Genomic DNA, 6,000 nt, shown 5'->3' on the forward strand with positions numbered 1-6,000 from the left:
GAGGAGATGGATGGAGCAACAAACACTAAGGCTGACAGAGGAGATGGATGGAGCAACAAACACTAAGGCTGACAGAGGAGATGGATGGAGCAACAAACACTAAGGCTGACAGAGGAGATGGACGGAGCAACAAACACTAAGGCTGACAGAGGAGATGGATGGAGCAACAAACACTAAGGCTGACAGAGGAGATGGATGGAGCAACAAACACTAAGGCTGACAGAGGAGATGGATGGAGCAACAAACACTAAGGCTGACAGAGGAGATGGATGGAGCAACAAACACTAAGGCTGACAGAGGAGATGGACAGAGCAACAAACACTAAGGCTGACAGAGGAGATGGACAGAGCAACAAACACTAAGGCTGACAGAGGAGATGGACAGAGCAACAAACACTAAGGCTGACAGAGGAGATGGACGGAGCAACAAACACTAAGGCTGACAGAGGAGATGGACAGAGCAACAAACACTAAGGCTGACAGAGGAGATGGACAGAGCAACAAACACTAAGGCTGACAGAGGAGATGGATGGAGCAACAAACACTAAGGCTGACAGAGGAGATGGACAGAGCAACAAACACTAAGGCTGACAGACGAGATGGACAGAGCAACAAACACTAAGGCTGACAGAGGAGATGGATGGAGCAACAAACACTAAGGCTGACAGAGGAGATGGACAGAGCAACAAACACTAAGGCTGACAGAGGAGATGGATGGAGCAACAAACACTAAGGCTGACAGAGGAGATGGATGGAGCAACAAACACTAAGGCTGACAGACACTTTACCTGAGAGGAGTTGTGTTGTTGTAGAGGTCAGGCTCAAATAAACTGCTTTTTGGACCATCAATAATACATGAAATGGAACCTGTCTGGCAGAAATGCAATGTGTCTGCTTTTCTAGCATTATACGTGGACCATTAAAATGATAATGTATAAATTGCAATTTTCCATGTGCCACTAATGTCTACAGTGCTTTAAGCGACCCGAGTCCACACAGCTGGAGAGACGTGGCTGCACATCGCTTCCTTCAGCTATTTGGGCAACAAAATCGATCAGAATCCTGTAAAATTGGCAGGATAACTGAGTAGGCTACAATATAAGTAGGTGGTCCGACGCATTCAAGGCCACGGGAGGGAGTTTAACATTTGACTTAAACAAAGAGAAGAGAGTAAACATTTAACTAACTGGTTATAAACTGCTGTGATTTGGCGATAGTTGCAAGACACTGGCGATTAGCCTCGGTTGCGGTGTATTTCATATTTTCTTGGCTAGGCTAAATTAATCAGCCCCGTGCATGTTCGCCAGGGACGTCGGTATGTGGGTAAAGTATCTGTAAAAACTTCTGAATAGCATTTCAATAAGCCGGTGATCTAACCTGTGTAAAAAAACTCAGTTTGCAGAAGAACGTGAGTCAAAATTCGGAAATTGTTTTGTGGTTGTGGGAGCAGCGTGCATTACAGTGTTGCTGCTCCAGCAGCAAGTGCAAGACAATAACAAATACATTGGCGCTTACCATATTTTGTATGCAGATTCTTTCTCAGGTAATAGATGTTTCGTTTGGTAGGCAATCAACTGAATATCTATAAAATCCGTTGTATAGAGTTTGCATCCCTAGGGACTTTGCAGAGAAGACAGCTTTTCGCTATGGCCACTGCAGAATGAACCACTGCCGCTCGCTCGCTGTCTCTTTCCCTCTCTGTGATTTGAACTGCGCTGCGCAGGGAAAGTGGTTAGTTAAAAAAGGGGGAGGCATGGGGAGGAGGGAGAAAATCGAACCCGGCCTGTCCTGTGCCGGAACTTGGGAGTGTAGGAACACTGGCGCTACTTAGTGGTACAATCATGAATTGACAGGCATTTGAGAGAGGCTTATCTCAACATACAATAACTGAATCAGCTTTATTCGCCAAGTACATTAACGTACCAGGAATTTGACCAGGTGAAATAGTGCTGCCACAATAAACATAATATATAGACGAATAATTTACACCGAGTACATTTACATGTACCAGGAATGAGAAGAAAATAAATCCTCAGGTGTCAAGTGAAAATTGTAGTTTATGTAATGAGGTTCACCGACCACAAGATGGCACTGTTGCACTAGACAAACACCAGGGTCATGGTAGTCTTACATAGCCATACCTCCAAAATCACGTTTTTGTCACGCCTCCTGGTTCTCGACGATGCTTGCTAGGTTCATGGCCACGCACCACTAGGGTTGGTGTGTGGCCACAATACAAAACTCATGGAGATCCTATAATTCACAATTATATATGCTTTCTATGTAGTTCTCCCCACCCCTGGTGGTCCTCACTGACACATATACATATGTTCGCACGCACGCACACACACACACACACACACACACACACACACACACACACACACACACACACACACACACACACACACACACACACACACACACACACACACACACACACACACACACACACACACACACACACACACACACACACACACACACACCAGAGGCTGCTGGTGGGAGGAGCTATAAGAGGTCAGGCTCATTGTAATGTCTAGAATAAATGGAACAGAATCAAGCATGTGGTTTCCATGTTTTACGTAGGATGCCGTTCCATAAAAGTCTTAACAATGAGCCCCTCCTCCTATAGCTCTCCCCACCAGCCTCCTCAGACGCACACACAGTTTGTATAAATGTAGCTGTGTGTGTTTCAGGATGGAGCGTTTCTGGTGAGGGACATGGTTCAGCACCCTCATGGTGCTGAACCAAGGCAAGGTCTACAACATCCAGATACGTCACCAAGGCAACACATACCACCTGGGCACCGGCCTCATGGGTAGCGAGGTAAACAAACAGCCCCCTCTCTCTGCTCTGTCAAGGAGTCCACTCATAAATTAGAATCCTAAGCTTATTTTTTTAAATATATTTAAGGTATTTCATGATGTTATTTAACAGATGATGAGAGAATGGCAGTGGGAAAAGATAACGGTTGTCTCCAATCAAGTGGGATTTGAACCTATGTTATTGAACAGATAGCCTCAGGCGGGATTTGAACCTATGTTACTGAACAGATAGCCTCAGGCGGGATTTGAACCTATGTTATTGAACAGATAGCCTCAGGCGGGATTTGAACCTATGTTACTGAACAGATAGCCTCAGGCGGGATTTGAACCTATGTTATTGAACAGATAGCCTCAGGCGGGATTTGAACCTATGTTATTGAACAGATAGCCTCAGGCGGGATTTGAACCTATGTTATTGAACAGATAGCCTCAGGCGGGATTTGAACCTATGTTACTGAACAGATAGCCTCAGGCGGGATTTGAACCTATGTTATTGAACAGATAGCCTCAGGCGGGATTTGAACCTATGTTATTGAACAGATAGCCTCAGGCGGGATTTGAACCTATGTTACTGAACAGATAGCCTCAAGCGGGATTTTAACCTATGTTATTGAACCTACTTTCTGACGGGCCACCCCCAGGTGGTGAAGGTAGGAAACATCATCTCCACCCCGCTGATCCTCAACACTGGGGCCCTACAAGGGTGCGTTCTCAGCCCTCTCTTGTACTCCCTGTTCATCCATGACTGCATGGCCATGCACGCCTCCAACTCAATCATCAAGTTTGCAGACGACACTACAATGGTAGGTCTGATTACCAACAATAACGAGCCGGCCTACAGGGAGGAGGTGAGGGCCCTCAGAGTGTGGTGTCAGGAAAACAACCTCTCACTCAACGTCAACAAAACAAAGGAGATGATCGTGGACTTCAGGAAACAGCAGAGGGAGCACCTCCCCCATCCACATCGACAGGACATTAGTGGAGAAGGTGGAAAGTTTTAAGTTCCTCGGCGTACACATCACGGACAAACTGAAATGGTCCACCCACACAGACAGCGTGGTGAAGAAAGCGCAACAGCGCCTCTTCAACCTCAGGATGCTGATGAAATTTGCCTAGTCATCTAAAACACTCACAAACCTTTACAGATGCACAATCATGACCATCCTGTCTGGCTGTATCACCGCCTGGTATGGCAATTGCACCGCCCTCAACCGCAAGGCTCTCCAGAGGGTAGTGCTGTCTGCACAACGCATCACCAGGGGCAAACTACCTGCCCTCCAGGACACCTACAGCACCCGATGTCACATGAAGCCCAAAAAGATCATCAAGGACAACAACCACCCGAGCCACTGCCTGTTCACCCCACTATCATCCAGAAGGCGAGGTCAGTACAGGTGCATCAAAGCTGGGACCGAGAGACTGAAAAACAGCTTCTATCTCAAGGCCATCAGACTGTTATACAGCCATCACTAACATTGAGTGGCTGCTGCCAACATACCGACTCAAATCTCTGGCCACTTTAATAAATGTATGTAATAAATGTATCAGTCACTTTAAATAACGCCACTTTAATAATGTTTACATATCCTACATTACTCATCTCATATGCATATACTGTATTCTACACCATCTACTGCATATTGCCTATGCCGCACGGCTATCGCTCATCCATATTTATATATGTACATATTCTTACTTCATCCCTTTACATTTGTGCGTATAAGGTAGTTGTTGTAAATTTGTTAGATTACTTGTTAGATTTTACTGCATAGTCGGAACTAGAAGCACAAGCATTTCGCTATACTCATATTAACATCTGCTAACCATGTGTATGTTACCAATACGATTTGATTTGACCAACTACATACACATGCTTTCTCCTCTTCTCTTAATCTTCTCCTCCTTCACTTCTCCATCTTCTCCTTCTTCCTCCCCCTCCTCCTCTTCTCCCTCCTCTTCCCCCTCATCCTCCTCTTTTACCTCCTCCACTTCCTCCTCGTCTTTAATCTCCTCTTCTTCCTCCTCCTCTATATCTTAATCCTCTCCTCCTCCTCTCCTCCCTCACTCCTCAGCTTGAGGTCCAGTCTTGGGCCAGGTCACCCCCTGTTCCACTCTGTTCAGAGAGGCCATCTTGTCTGGGTGGCTGAAGCACACGATCAGGTCACACTGTCTCAGCTGGGTCCGCACTACGAGACACAACAGAAGAAGAAAATAAAATATATCCCTGTACAAAATCCAATCCAATACGAAAGGAGAGCTGAACGATTTTCTTCTTATAGGTAACAAACAAGAAACCCCATAAGAAAATCAAGAGGGAAAATGTCTACCAGTTCATTATTTATAATAAGATACAGATGTTAAAATAATGTTAATGTCTCAGATTAAGATGTCATATTATTGTTGTGTCCCAGGGACATACTGTATATATATACAGTTGAAGTCGGAAGTTTACATACACCTTAGCAAAATACATTTTAACTCAGTTTTTCACAATTCCTGACATTTAATCATAGTTAAAATTCCATGTCTTAGGTCAGTTAGGATCACCACTTTATTTTAAGAATGTGAAATGTCAGAATAATAGTAGAGAATGATTTATTTCAGCTTTTATTTCTTTCAGCACATTCCCAGTGGGTCAGAAGTTTGGATACACTCAAATAGTATTTAGTAGCATTGCCTTTAAATGTTTAACTTGGGTCAAATGTTTCGGGTAGCCTTCCACAAGCTTCCCACAATAAGTTGGGTGAATTTTGACCCATTCCTCCTGACAGAGCTGGTGTAACTGAGTCAGGTTTGTAGGCCTCCTTGCTCACACACGCTTTTTCAGTTCTGCCCACAAATTTTCTATAGGATTGAGGTCAGGGCTTTGTGATGACCACTCCAATACCTTGACTTTGTTGTCCTTAAGCCATTTTGCCACAACTTTGGAAGTATGCTTGGGGTCATTGTCCATTTGGAAGACCCATTTGCGACCAAGCTTTAACTTCCTGACTGATGTCTTGAGATGTTGCTTCAATATATACAGATCATTTTCCTTTCTCATGATGCCATCTATTTTGTGAAGTGCACCATTCCCATCTGCAGCAAAGCACCCCTACAAACATGATGCTGCCACCCCTGTGCTTCATGGTTGGGATGGTGTTCTTCGGCTTGCAAGCCTCCCCCTTTTTCCT

General features: G+C 44.8%; 1 protein-coding gene across 1 annotated transcript in view; it reads right to left on the reverse strand.

Annotated features, from left to right (window-relative positions):
- The window catches only part of LOC139581642 (NEDD4-binding protein 3-A-like), a 99,661-nt gene extending 97,973 nt beyond the window's left edge, over window positions 1-1,688 (reverse strand). Inside the window, exon 1 of the mRNA XM_071411624.1 lies at window positions 1,515-1,688. The gene's annotated coding sequence lies outside the window, so the exon portion shown is untranslated. The remainder of the gene's footprint in view (window positions 1-1,514) is intronic.
- Between the last annotated feature and the right edge of the window lie 4,312 nt (window positions 1,689-6,000).

The sequence above is a fragment of the Salvelinus alpinus genome, chromosome 7 (genome assembly GCF_045679555.1).
Source record: "Salvelinus alpinus chromosome 7, SLU_Salpinus.1, whole genome shotgun sequence".
Classification (NCBI taxonomy): domain Eukaryota; kingdom Metazoa; phylum Chordata; class Actinopteri; order Salmoniformes; family Salmonidae; genus Salvelinus; species Salvelinus alpinus.